The sequence below is a fragment of the Mus musculus genome, chromosome 6, assembly GCF_000001635.26.
Source record: "Mus musculus strain C57BL/6J chromosome 6, GRCm38.p6 C57BL/6J".
NCBI lineage: Eukaryota > Metazoa > Chordata > Mammalia > Rodentia > Muridae > Mus > Mus musculus.
The window spans coordinates 130,711,469-130,727,188 of record NC_000072.6 but is presented as its reverse complement, the minus strand read 5'-3'; positions in this window follow the sequence as shown (position 1 = coordinate 130,727,188).

The window sequence follows — 15,720 nt, the reverse complement described above, 5'->3', positions numbered from 1 at the left end:
GAATTTGCATTAGAGTGTGTGTGTGTGTGTGTGTGTGTGTGTGTGTGAGAGAGAGAGAGAGAGAGAGATAGAGAGAGAGAGAGAGAGAGAGAGAGAGAGAGAGAGAGAGAGAGAGAGAGAGAGAGAATAGAGCAGTGAATATCAGGGTAGAGCAAGCATCTATGGAGTAGAATAGTGAGGCCTTTGTACATATACCAATGAGAGGTACACATCTGTGCCATGTGTTACTTTCTGAGAATTCTTCACATAGATTTCCATAGATGATTTGCTAGTTTTCAATCTTGCAAATCTAATTTTCCCATTTCCCTTCAGCATTTTTTAACTGGGTATTTATTTCATTTACATTTCCAATGCTATCCCAAAAGTTCCCCACACACTCCCCCACCCATTCTCCTATCCACTCTCCTACCCACCCACTCCCACTTCTTGGCCTTTGCATTCCCCTGTACTGAGGCATATAAAGTTTGCACGACCAATAGGTCTCTCTTTCCACTGATGGCCGACTAGTCCATCTTCTGATTCATATGCAGCTAGAGACACAAGCTCCTTGGGGCTATTGATTAGTTCATATTGCTCATCCACCTATAGGATTGCAGATCCTGTCAGCTCCTTGGGCACTTTCTCTAGCTCCTCCATTGGGGGCCCTGTGATCCATTCAATAGCTGACTGTGAGCATCCACTTCTGTGTTTGCATTCCTGCATAGCTTGTTCATAAACCAATTTTTCAATTAAAGGCATAGCTGCTTCTGGGTCTTCAAATATCCCAGCTGCCTCTGTCATTCTGCCACAAAGTCTGAGAAGGACTCCTGTGCACCATGAGTAATCTTGGTCAAATGCCCACTTGCCTCTCCTTTCTTAGAGAGTGCCTTCCATGCCTTAACAGCAGCAGCTGAGATCTGAGCATACGCTCCCCAATGATAATCTGTTTGGTTAGCAGCATGCTCTCCCTGACCTGTAAGTAATTCAAATGTCCAAGTTCTTTGGTCCCCTTCCATGGTGGCATTGGCCCTTGCCTGCATCTGGCAGGAGTCCTGCCACAAGGCTTTCCACTCAAGATACATTCCCATACTGGTGGCTGCAGCTTTTACTACAGTCTGCCAATCACCAGGAGTCATAGCGTGATTCGCAAGCCTTTCAACTTGTGCTATAGTGAAATTAGAGCTGACTCCATAACTGCGAACTGCTTCTGTGAGCTCCTTAATCTGTATATACTCTACCAGAGCATGAACACGCCCTTCCTCAGCTCCTTCAAAAACTGGGAATGCTTGCTGCACTTTTCTCTGTTCCTCTTTTGGAATGAATGAATCTGAATGATACCTCTGCACATAAGGCTCTGAATGGTACCTCTGCACATAAGGTTCTGAATGGTACCTCTGCACATAGGGCTGAGGTGCACTAGGACCCTGAAGCTGACAGTCCAGAGGCAGAGCAGCAAGCTGGCTTTCGCCAGCCGCTTTTTTGCCTTTTTCTGGACTGAGTAGCTTGCTTTTTATCTTGCTGGTACCTTTCTCACTTATAATGAACTGCTTCCTCCTCCAATTCCGTTTCTTCAGAGGAGCGAAGTCCTTCATCTGATTCTAAGCTACTAAGAGCTAGCCGCTTAAACTCAGCTAGTGGCGGGTATAAGTTCCTTCTCCTAGAAACCTCCACTGATTGATCTTTTTTCCTTTTCCTTCCAATCTCTCCCCAGGTATTCTTCCCTGACATTAACTTTTCCTTGAGTTCACGACCCGTGGAAAGGCCTGTATGCTTAATTGGTGCACCATGTTTCCTCTTTGCTCCTACTCTCTCTCCCTGCTTTACCTCTGATAGACTGTCTTAAATTTCATCCAGAATTCTCTGCCCTGCCTTAACCACTTGTTGACATGTGAAAAGGAACAAAAAGGCTTCTAACGCTGGAGAAAGTTCAAGGCCAGACATACCTCGTAAAGCTGTAATTTGTTCCGAGGTTCTGGTTCTGCCTTGCGAAGGAGGGATCTCCCATGCGCCAGTGTGATGGTAGTTCCCGGGTTCCTCAGCGCCACTTATCCTGAGCTTTTGTCCCCACTGGCAAGAATACACTCAGGACAACCAGAATCTTCTGCAGCAAAGCTTTTATTGCTTACTTATCAGGAGGGAAGACCCCCGAACCAGGAAAATGGCACTGCTTATATAGCCCGCAGCGTGACATTTCAGCACCTGATGTGGCGTGACAGCTCCTGATTCATTGCTTGCCCATCACCCCATGACTATGCCATGAGATGGGCAGTGACTAGGCATGAGGTCACTCTTGCACTTGCGCATAAGGCTTGTTTACTAGTTAGGCGCAGTGGAAGCCAGCGCCATCTTATAATGGCGATTGCTCATGTGCGCGATTGCTCGAGGCACAGCTCTCCACATATGACATATGAATATATTTACTAAAAAGAATACAGTTCTCAAGAACTAAGATCAATAAATGACAACTGTGTATTTAACCATGTACATAACCATATATATAGTCTATCTACCTATCTACCTCTCTATGTTTATATATGTATACATATCTATTTCATCGTATAACATATAGATAAACTTCTATGAATTTATATCTATCTACCATTTACCTGTAGTTATATTTGTGTAGACAAAGATAAAATTGATGTTCTTAATATAGACTGTATATATATTAATTTATTTATAGATATGATATAGGGCATAGTGTATCATTTATTGCAACTGTTTCTGTGTTTGTGGTTTCAGGTTTTTGTGTTTAATTCCATTTCATAGTCTTGGTAAAGTTGAAAATCACAGTGAGGAATATTTTCTGTCATTTCTAGAAGGTATTTATTTGGTTTTTAGACCTATTATATAATGACATGTCATCTGCAAATAGGGATAGCTTCATTCGCTCTTTCTTACTTGTATAACTTTAATTTCCTTCCTTTTCCAGATAGAATACAGAATATAATATTAAATAGGTATTGGTATAATAGGCATCACTGATTCATTCCTAAAATGTGTATGATTACTTCAAGTTTTCTTAATTTAAAATGATATTACATATAGAATTTACATCTACAGATCTTATTTTTCAAATTTATTTATTTATTTACATCCCAAACAGAGTCTCCACTTCCAGTACCACTGTCACAGAATCCCTCCTCCCATTCTCTCTCCCCTTCTCCTCTGAGTGGGTGGAGTCCCAGTGTACCTCCACAGCCTGCCCCATCAAGTATTTGCTTCCTTAGGGGCATCCTCTCACACTGCAGCCAGACAAGGAAGCCCTAATTGCCTGGGGAGTTTCTCAGACCTTGGATGCCCTTTCCTTGGTTGATCAGCCTCTGAGAGCTGCCAAGGGTCCAGGTTATTTGACTCTGTTTGAGTTCCTATCTCATTCCTTTCCTCAACCCTTCCATAAGAGTCCCTGTTCTTTATCCAGTGCTTACCTATGGGTGTCTGTATCTGTTTAATTCAGCTGCTGGATGGAGCCCTTTAGAAAGGAGTTATGCTAGGCTCCTGTCTGCAAGAAAAAGATCATATCGTTAACAGTGTCAAGGACTGATGTGTAACCAGGGCATGCTTCTCAAGTTGGGCAACTTATTGATTGGCCAATCTGTCAGTCTCTATTTCATTTTTGTCCCTGCATTTCATGTAGATAGGGCAAGCCTTGCTTTGAAAGTATTGTTGTTACCTTTCCTCATTCATCCACTGGGAGTCTTGCCTCTCTAGAGGTATTTGCCTCTTTTGTAAAATCTGCCTTATCACTGAGAAAATACCATTCATTTTTTTTTTTAGGTCTGGGTTACAATATTCATCATGAAATATTTTAATTCCATTCATTTGACTATTTGACTGCTGAATACAAGATTACAAGATGTCCTTTTTTTTTTAACAGCAGAACAGCATTCCATTGTGTAAATGGACAACATTTTCAGTATTGATTCTTTAATGAGGAACATCTGTGTTGCTTCCAGTTTCTTGTTATTAAAAATAAAGCTTCTATGAACATAGCACAGATCCTAATGTTATGGTGGAGCATCTCTTGTACATATGCCCAGTAGCAGTATAGTTGGATACTTTGTTCCTTCTTAGAAGGAGAACACAATACTCATAGAATCAAATATGGAGATAAAGTATAGAGCAGAGCCTAAAGGTAAGGCCACGCAGAGACTGTCCCAATTTGGGATTTATATTATATGGAGTTACCAGACCAAGACACTATTGTGGATACCAAAAAAACATGTGCTGAAAAAAAAAAACCTTATATGACAGTCTCCAGAGAGGCCCTGATAGAGCCTTATGAATACAGATGTAGATGTTAGCAGACAACGATTGGACTGAGTGCAGGGTCCTTAATTGAGGAGTTAGAGAAGGGACTGAAGGAGTTGGAAGGGTTTGCAACCTCATAGGAAGATCAACAATATAAACTAACCAGATCCCCCAGAACTCCTAGGGACTAAGCCATCAACAAAGGAGTAGACAAAGCTCCAGGTGCATATGTAGTAGAGTATGGCCTTGTCAATCATCAATGAAAGGAGAGGTCCTTGTTCCTAAGAAGGCTGGATAGATGCCCTAGTGTAGGCGATTGGAGGTCAGGACGTGGGTAGTGGGTGGGTGGGTAGAGGACAAAACTTGTAGAATCAGAGGGAGTGAGGTTGTGATAGGGTGTTTCTGGAAGGGAGGGAAAGAAGGAAGGTGGATAATATTTGTGTCACAAAACAGTCTCTAGGCCACATACTAAAATTTTTCTCCACTGAAACCTCTTGGGCAAAGTCTGCATAGTTCAAATTATACTCAGCATGAAAATCCTCTACATTCCTACTAGGATAGTCTCACTTCAAGCTTTCCACTGCTTCCCAAACTCACAGCCCCCAAATTCTCATTGTTCCAAAGAAACGCATAGTTAGGCCTTTCACAAGTATACCCTACTCCTGATACCAACTTCTGTCTTAGTGTTTTATTGCTGGAAAGAAACACCAGAACCAATTCAACTCTTATAAAGGACATTTAATGGGGAATGGTTTATAGGTTCAGAGATTCAATCTATTGCTAACACAGGAGCATGGCAGCATCCAGAAAGCTGTGGAGCTAGAGGAGGAGCCGAAAATTCTGCATGTTGATCCAAAGACAGACAAAAGATTGCCGTCCACATTACTAGAAGGATTTTATGAAAAGCTCACTTCCACGGGGACACACTTGTTCCAACCAGTGCACATATTCTCCATCAAGACTACACCTCCAATAATCCACTCCCTAGGCCAAGCATAGTCAAACTACCATACTGGGATACACTCAGTCTTTGTCAAGAATCTTTGTCTTGCAGTGTGCAGTAGTCAGAACTGAGCAGCAGGACAGGCCATAGTTCCAGTGGAAACAGAATATGTGCTCATAAAACTCTTCCCCAAACACAAACACGAAGATTCAGAGAATAGCACAGATAAAGAAGCAAAAAGAACGTAAGAGCCAGCTGCTACAGAAAAGCTCTGTGAAATTCTGACATGTGGACATGACAGCTATCCCACTCAGGAACTCATAGCAGCTGTGTTTACCTACGTGCAACTGCACAATATCTAGACAGCTAAATTACTGCATGGATGGGGAGATACTGCTGCCCTTAACACGGAGGGTCCATTCATATTTATTTTGACAAAAATGCAGCTCAGGGCAATGTATATGTGAAGTGATGATCTATTGCTGCTGCTATTACTACAGTCTGTGTATTTTGTGGGAGGTGGTTTGCTTGTAAAATGATAACAGCAGCCTTTATACCTCTTCCAACTTACAACAACGTCTTTCCTGATTTTTTGACCGCATCACAACTATTGCTTCCAAGTAGATGATGAAGGTAGATATAGTCCCTTAAATAGCTTTTTTCCTCTATTGAGAATTCATCTTGAGTTATTTTTTATTTACATGAACATAAAGAGGTAAGGGTCTACTGTCATTTGTATACAACTCCTGTTATCTTGAAAAATAAAAATGTTAACAGGAATGCAGTGTGCTCATTCTCTCTAACTAGCAAATCCTTCTTTATGCAAAGATTTTCTCTTGTTTGGCTGTTTTAAATATCCATGTAGAAAAGTCCATTAATGATCTATAGAATGGCTGTAGAGTAACAAATGTGCTTTCTGTATAAAGGAAAGCAGGTAATGTTTTCATGTTTCAGAAACCTAACTTTTTACACATCAGTTACATTTCATATTCATGTATTTGGCTCATGGTTCGGCAAAGGTTTCTGGAATACACTTTTAGCATGTGAGAAGCCTAGGCGGTAGATGAATGCTTAGCATTTAACCCTGATCATTTGGCAAGAAAGGAATTTCAAAGTAATATATTTCTTTTGGTGATTATTTTCAATTATTATATCTGTAAATGTTTCTTTGTAAATACTCTTATGTTTTAGTGTATCTTGAGATTCCAAACAAAATGGTCCCTGCATTTCCTCAAGGTGGTTGATGTAACAGGTTGACTAAAGCAGTCTTGGGCAAGAGATAGGAAATGCAGAAATACATTTTTTTCATGTTGCATATAATCTTTGCTCTTTTAAGCTCTGTGAGATCTGAAATATATATTTTAGGTTACTTCAGTGTTTTTGACAAAACAGCTTGATATTTCTATCAAACAAATGACTTTCATATTGCCAACTGTCTTTGTAAAAAGCTCACGTATAAAATTCTCTGAAAAAGGCAAAATAAAATAAGGAAAGGAGAGGAAAGGAGAAGAGAGGAGAGGAGAGGAGAGGAGAGGAGAGGAGAGGAGAGGAGAGGAGAGGAGAGGAGAGGAGAGGAGAGAAGAGAAGAGAAGAGAAGAGAAGAGAAGAGAAGAGAAGAGAAGAGAAGAGAAGAGAAGAGAAGGCATGGTGGCACATTCCTTTAATCTCAACATTCAGGGAGCAGAGCAATGCAGATCTCTGAGTTCAAGGTCAAGGTACAACCCAAATTTCAGGACAGCCAAATTTAGGCAGTGAGGAAATTGGAAAACAGAGAGTTGATAAAAGAATAAGTCAATAGGGCATGTTGCATCCCCGGCAAGTAGAAGTTTTGGCTAAGGGACCTGTATTGAGAGTAAAGAATTAAAGGATTTTCAGGGACTATTGATGGAAGTTAGCTGGACCTAAAAAATTAGCAGTGATAAAGAAGAAACCACTATGTCTGAGGTAAATTCTTCTGTGAATTATTATTATTATTATTATTATTATTATTATTATTTGTGAGGACCTAGAAGTTGTCTTTGAGAGAGCCAAGGTTATACTTCCTGCTGTAGCTGGATTTGTTAATGTGTATGAATCATCCAATCTGGTACTGGTTTTGACAGTATGAAAGGGCCATGGAGGGAAGGTGAGTCTTGACACTGTGAGAGTCCAGGGAAGACCCATTGCTAATGGTTCAGTCTCAGTTGCAATTGATAGTCCATGACTGTGGTGGGTCACAGAAAAAAATTGAGGTTTAGTTCCATAAAGAGAACCTATAAGAGGCTATTTTTGAAGCCTAATTTCAGCAGAAGACCCCAGCATTCTGGAGAGTCCAGTATCATGTGATAGCCACCAAGAACAGCAGGAGTGGTAGAGTGGAGTCAACCACAATCTAGAATGCTACAAAGAGCAGAGCTGGTGAAGTGATACAAGTCCTTTGTAGAAACACCGAAATTTATGAGTGGATCCTAGATATTGGAAGCTGTGTATGGTGGAAAGCTTCTAACAGGGAGTGGAACCAGCCCAGGTTAAAGAAGTTGTTGCAGTCCACAAATACAAAAAGGGAATTAGAGATTTTAACACTGCTTTTATATGAGACATAGAGATGAAGAGTTTGGAGTTGCCCAGCTGATTTCCAGTCTTTATTAGTTCTAGTATTTCCTCAATATGGAATTTAGGAATGCTTTTAAATGTCCTATAATGTTGGAGGTATGTGATCTGCTTTTACATTTAAGTGATTGAATCTCAGAATGAACTTTTGGACTTTTAACATTGTTGACAATGCTATACTATAGAGACTTTTGAAGTTGGAACAAATGCATTTTGCATTATGCCATGCTTATGTGTGTCACCCATAGACTCATGTGTTTGAACAAGTCTATGGAGGCTAGGGAGAGGTGTAGAGTGGTTTGAATATCCTTGGACTATGGAGTACCACTATTAGAAAGTGTGGCCTTATTGGAAAAAGGTGTGTCTGTGTAGGGGTGGACTTTGAGACCCTTATCCTAGCCAAATGGAAGCCAATCTTTTCCTGGTTACCTAAGATTCAAAACGTAGAACTTTTAGCTCCTCTTTTAGTACCAATCTGCCTGGATATTGACATGCTCCCAAAAAGATAAGGGACTGAACCTCTGAATGTGTAAGCAAATACCAATTATAGGTCGCCCCTTATAATATTTGCTTGATCAAGGTGTCTTCACAGCACTGAAATCCTAACTGGGTCTCATTAATAAACATAAATGATTAATAATGCAAATTTCCCACATGACTATGTAACAGAAGAGTCTAGAAGATTCCTCCCTAGGGTATATGGTCTCCTCAGTCATAGAATTTTGACTTAAATAGAATTTAAAAGATTACATCCCTCAAGTGGTAAGTGCTTCAAATCTAGTAAGAAAACAATTCGTTATCCCCTAACAATGGTACATCTTGCCATATCTTTCTTAGCTTGTATGTAGCCAGGTATCATAGTAGTAAAGCCTTTGATAAATTTTATCGTCCTGGAAGACTGCAATATATTTTCTGACCTTTGGATAAGTAGTCAAAGGACAAATATTTCCTGATTGATTTCAGATTAAATCTTTATATTCTGGTGTCACACTGTGTTGTGTCTTCAGCAATAGGGTGTCACCATGTAGTTAAGGTGAGTAAGCAAGGATAGAGGCAATAGATGTCCTGTGTTGGAGAACTCTGTGGGTCCTGCCTTGAACTTGATTTTCATTTAATAACTCGTGTTTCTGTGGCTTAATTATATATATAATTTAGGTTTTTCTGTATGGAGTAACTCTGTGTCATCCTGACTGTGCTGCAAATTAGTCTACAGACCAACTTGTCCTAAATTTCAGAACCTTGCCTGCCTCAAATCCTGAGTGCTAGGATAAAAGTTGTGTGCCACCCCGCACTCCGGTCTCTTTTTATTTTCTAGTTACATTTTTTTTTCATAGAATATATTGTGATCAGGTTTTCTAACCCCATATCCTCCCAGGTTTAATCAGTCTTTCATTCTCCCCTGTCTCATCTTTCATTTACTACCTCCATTGAATCTTCAATCTTCAGAATGAACCCCTCAGCTTTCATATAACACACTTATCATTCCTCTGAAATATATAAATATATTGGTGATTTTAGAAACACTAAATACTGATTTCCCCCAAAATAATTCTGTGTTTGTCTTAAAATAGTGTTTATAGTTAGTTATGTGATGATCTGTGCTTTATATCTTTTTTTCCATTTTTTATTAGGTATTTAGCTCCTTTACATTTCCAATGCTATACCAAAAGTCCCCCATACCCACCCACCCCCACTCCCCTACCCGCCCACTCCCCCTTTTTGGCCCTGGCGTTCCCCTGTACTGGGGCATATAAAGTTTGCAAGTCCAATGGGCCTCTCTTTCCAGTGATGGCCGACTAGGCCATCTTTTGATACATATGCAGCTAGAGTCAAGAGCTCCGGGGTACTGGTTAGTTCATAATTTTGATCCACCTATAGGGTTGCAGATCCCTTTAGCTTCTTGGGAACTTTCTCTAGCTCTTCCATTGGGAGCCCTGTGATCCATCCATTAGCTGACTGTCAGCATCCACTTCTGTGTTTGCTAGGCCCCGGCATAGTCTCACAAGAGACAGCTACATCTGGGTCCTTTCGATAAAATCTTGCTAGTATATGCAATGGTGTCAGCGTTTGGATGCTGATTATGGGGTGGATCCCTGGATATGGCAGTCTCTACATGGTCCATCCTTTCATCTCAGCTCCAAACTTTGTCTCTGTAACTCCTTCCAAGGGTGTTTTGTTCCCACTTCTAAGGAGGTCGCCATCTTGGTTCTGGGACTCAGCAGAACTTAGGAAATTAGTCTGAACAGGTTAGAGGGTGTGCCAGAGAACCGGACAGCTTCTGGGACAGGCGGAAGCACAGAGCCGCTGAAGCAGCACCCTTAGCGGGCCGCAGACAGCCGGCCACCTTCCGGACCAGACGACAGGGTTCCGCCTGGCTTGGGAGGCGGCCTCAGCCTCAGCAGCAGCGGTCGCTTTATATCTTTAAAAATATTTCAAACTCTTATTTTTTTCTTTTGAGATAGGTATTCATCTCAGCCAGGCTACCCTTGAACTCCTGACTCTCATGTTTCCAAATCTAAACTGCTGACACAGCATGCATGTGTGCTTGTGCTGTTCTTTTGTTCTTGATCAATACCAAGCATACTTATTTTAAATGTGTCATTTTTAAATCCCAGTGTCTGAGTCCTTATGGGTTGAATGTACTGATGCAGCTGGCTTTTGCTCATGGTGATATTTCGTTGTATCATTCAATGTGTTTTTTTCACTAGTACAGACTATCTGAGTCATGCTACACATAGTGGTAACTTTCTGAGAAGTCTTTCTTCCATTAAGTACCATGGAATACGACAGCTCTGGCTCACTTCTAGTCTAAATGTGGCCCTGGCAGAGTGGACAGCTAGGTTCCAAATCAAAATAAAAATAACTTTCTCTCTGCTACAACAATACTCTCAAGAAGGCTGTCAAAGGTTTTATCAAGAAATAAATTATACATAATCAAATAGATTAATATGTTCATATCAATTATTATTGTTATTAACTCTGGTTTTCCTATATAAAAGAAGAAAAGTATACAAAGTTTCTATGTGAAGCATCATTTCAAAGAGGCTATTCCTTCTCCTCCTGCTTATACCTTACACTGCCTAGAATTGCCAGTGTTTGCCACAATGACTGGACAAAGTTAACTAAATTGTTTATAGTCGATATCACCATACAGAGTCAAGTATGGGCAACAGATAACATTTGGACTGACATACCAGAAGCTGAGAGAAAACGTTCATCCTGATTAATAGATCTTCATAGACCTTGGCTATGCTACAGAACTCTTCCCCATTACTGTTGCAACTGTTCATGTAACTACTTCCAGACTTAAGTTTTTAGTAAGGAAGCTCAATTGATTGAAGTTTTCTGTGGCTTCAGCAAGCATTTTCTCCAATGGGAAGGTGCCATAACCTCTACACTTGTTACAGTATTAGCTGCTAAACAATCCAGTGAGAAACTGGTTTGTTTCTGAGTCAGATAGTTTCTGGAACAGTGAAAAGAAACACATTGAATAACACAAAGAAATGTCACCATGAGCAAAAGCCTGCAGCAACAGTACATTCAATCCATAAGGACTCAGATACTGGGATTACAAAATGACACATTTAAAATAGTTATGCTTGGTATTGTTCAAGAACAAAAGAACAGGACAGGTACACATGCCTGTTGTGTCAGCATCTCAGATTTGGAAACATGAGAATCAGGAGCCTACCTTGTGTTTCTTGGGTAGAGATGTATGTGAGCATCACTAAGTGAGGTAAAGTCAAGAGGTCATGATTCAGACTATGTGCTTCTTATGTATCTGTGAATAGTTAGTGACTGTAGGATCCCTTTCCTATTTTTCTATGTTCATCACAATCCTGCATTGACAGCACTCACTATGTCTCATGGCTGGCTATTGTGTATCCTTATTCCTACTATATTTTACCTGTCTTGTCTATGATTCATGGGCTGCTTGGCCATTTGTCCTTTGAATTTTTCTTATGGTAAATTTGAAAAGTCTGTTTCTCCCAACTAATCTAAGGCTCAATAAAGTTGTTGATTCTTGAAGATGCTCCCTTTGCCATCTGATTTCTGTATATTACACTCCTGCTTTATTTTATTTGGCACACTTTATAAACGTGCTATTTTGAGTCAAATTCACTTGCCCAAGCCAGCCTTGAATTCCTGAATTCTTGCCTCTTTGTCCCAAATTCTGAAGCTACATTTGTCCATACTTGTATTTATCCACATTAATAATTTAAGATTTGATCATTTTTCATAGATTCACTATTCATCTTTCCCTGCCTATTATGAAAAAGACTGGCTGACACATTATGCTAATTATTTCAGAGTCTTACCTCTATTGAACCCTGGTCTATAAAGGAATTGTCTTCCTTTCCCACATATATTGAAGAAACTTTTAATTATTAGTTATTATTTGATCAGATACCTGTTCCTAAGCCAAGTCAGAACTGGTTTTTTATCCTGCTAATTCAGACTCCCAAAATCTTATCACCCATTTTTCCTCTCAAAGGATGAGTTTATAGATATGTATCACCTTTCCTTTGATTTATATTCTATTCAACTTTTAAAATTATTTTCACAGCAATGTAGATTTGGGACACCTAATAAACAATACAGCAGAGACTGCAGTGTGTTGAATACAGGGAAGTCTTTCAATCACCATGTTTCAATGAATAACTTTTAGCTTTGACGTTAAGAAGAAAAAGACAAAAAACCAACCAAACAAACTGTGTTCATAAACCATCATTTGTACCTTTATTACACACCTTTTTCTCTATAAAAAGCAGGCATATGAGACCTTGTATTGTATTTTACATACATTTATTTCTTCCTTTAAATCTATTGTCATTGCTCAAAGTATAATATGAGAGCATTTTCAGTATAAAACTATTGCTTATTATTTCAGCAATGATGGAAAAAAATTCTACTTGCTGGATAAAGATACTGGTATGAAAAGCATAATGTGTTGAGCTGTTATCAGAGACAATATTTTTTGTTACTATGTTAATGTATTTTTGGGTGGATTAATTTGCATGCACATATACAGGTCCCACAGCAACAGAGCAATTAGTGGACATCTGAAAAGAATTAAATCTCTCCTTTAATTATGAGGCATCTGAGGGCTAAACTGAGCTCCTCAGGTTTGGTGTCAACAGTCTCAACCCATTTAAGCCACTGGCCTAAGACAATACTTTAGCAGTTTAGGGAAAAACATATTTTAGTGATACACATTTATTTAATTCCATATTCTATGCATTTTAGTCAATAAACTTTGCTTCAAAAATCATGGTCATCTAAAATATAAGCTTAAATTTTAATAACTGACTATTATATATTTTGTTTTATACTAATTTTCAGGCAATGAAATCAGTGAAGAATATAGGAGACTGTCTATATCTCTGTGTGACAAATCTCCATGTTGATGACTATGGTAAAAATATGTCTGTATGTGTAAAAAGATATCAGTGTGCCTTGAGAAGGAAAGGTAAAAAAGACACGTTGTCTTTTTTCTTTATTATTATTATTATTATTTTATTTGTTTACATTTTAAATGTTGTTCTGCTTTAAATGAGCAGCCACCCAATACCCTTCCCTGTTGTATCAAGCACACACCCTTTCACTCAGGGCAGACATGGGAGTCCTCTGGTACTTATGTAGTGGGGGGCAATAGACTAGATCATGTATGATCTTTGGTTGGTGTCTTCATCTCTGGGAGCCCTGAGGGGTCTGGTTAACTGATACTGTTTTTCGTATGTTGTTAAAATCACCCTCACTCCTTCAGTCCTTCCACAACCAAACCCAGAAACTATAGCAGATGCCAATAAGATTTTGCTGACAGGAGACTTATTTAGCTGTCTCCTGATAGGCTCTGCCAGCCAATATAGAAGCAAATATATCCAGCAAATATAGAAGTGGATGCTCACAGTCATCCTTTGGATGTAGCACAGGGTCCCCAATGAAGGAGCTAGTGAAAGTTCCCAAGGAGCTGAAGAGGTTTGCAGCCCCTTAGGAGGAACAACAATGAATAACAATGAAAAAGCAAGTACCCCCCAGAGCTATCTTTGAGTAAGTCACCAATCAAAGAGCACACATGGTGGGATGGTTCTAGCTACATATGTAGTAGAGAATAACCTAGTTGGTCACCAATGGGAGAAGACACCCTTTTTCCTGTGAATGTTTTATGCCCCAGTATAGGGTAATGCCAGGCCTAGAATGCAGAAGTAGGTGGGTTGCGAAGAAGAGGGAAGGGAAAGTGGATAGGAGATTTCTGGAGGGGAAACTAGGAAAGGAGATAACATTTGAAATATAACTAAAAAAATCTAATGAAAAATAAAAAATAAACAATTTTCACAACATACTACTTCAATAATAAAATTCAAGAAATTTATGATTGATCTATTACTATGTTCTTTTTCATGATCCACATTCATGTATCTCAGTTTCTTTACACTATGTCCTCAGTGTCATTGCTGTGCTGTGTAGTCACTTGTAATGTCCTTGTAAACTTTGGTTTTGAAATGCTTCTTGACTTGAGTTTTCTTTGTTGATTTGATCCTGACCCCCCCCCCCCCCAAAAAAAAAATTCGGCCTTGAAGTTGTAGTATTTTCATAACAATATTTGTGCAATAATAAGCCATAATACATTAGAGTTGTATGAAATATGCACACCTCTTCAATCACTATTGTACTCAGTAGTTTTATGTCCATTTGACACAAGATAAAATCATATCAGAGGAGGGAACCCAGTTCTGAAAGTGCTTTAATAAGATCTTGCTTTAAGTAAGCCTGTAGACATTTTCTTAACTAGTGATTTATGAGTGAGTGTGAGTCAGATTGTGGGTGTCACCTCTAGGATAGTGGTCATAGTTACTCTATTAAAGAAGAATGAACAGGTTCCACGGTCATCCACACACGAATACTGCCTGAAGAGAGCTGGTCTCTCAGCAGTGCTCTCACTCCTAAGCTCAGATGTAAGATCACCACGTTTGATCCTATGACTGTCCAAAGCAGGACTCCCCAAAGAGAAAAAAGAGAAACAAAGAAAAAAAAATACAAAGTATCAGAAAAACTAAAAGTTGGTTCTTTGAAAAAATCAAAAAGATAGATAAAGCCCTAGCCAAATTAACTAAAGGACTAAGAGATGGTATCCACATTAATGCAATCATTGATAAAAAGGGAGACATAACAAGAGAAATGGAGGAAATTAAAAAAAAATCATCAGATCTTTCTGTAATAGACTATATTCAACAAACTGGAAAGATAGGTGAAATGAATCATTTTCCAGACAGATGTCATATACCAAAGTTAAATCAAGAGCAATGAACCTATCTAAACAGGCCCATATCAGACAAGAAAATAGTAGTCATTAAAAACTTCCCAACCAAAAAGAGCCCATGGCAAGGTGGATTTAGTAAAAATATTTATAAGACCTTCAAAGAAAACCTGATACCAATTTTCTTCAAATTATACCATAAAATTGAAACAGAAGGAATCTAATTTGTTTTACAAAGCCATAATTTACTCTGATACCTAAATCACAAATGGACCCAATGAAAAAAGCGAACTTCAGACCAGTCTTGCTTTTAAAGATTGATGCCAAATCACTTTAAAATTCTAGTAGATCAAATACAAGAACAAATCAAAAATATCATTCAACAATATCAAATAGACTTCATCCCAGGGAAGCAAGGTTGGTTTAATATATGAAAATCCAGTAATGTAATCCACCATATAAACAAACTTGAAGAAAAAGTACATGATCATCCCTTTAGATGAAGAAAAATCATTTGACAAAATACAACACCCCTTCATGTTAAAAGTATTGGAGAGATCAGGTATTCAAGGCCCATACCTAAACATAATAAAAGCAATTTACTTCAAACCAACAATCAGTATCCAATTAAATAGAGACATACTTGAAGCATTTCCACTGAAATGGGGACAAGACAAGGATGCCCACTCTCCACATATCT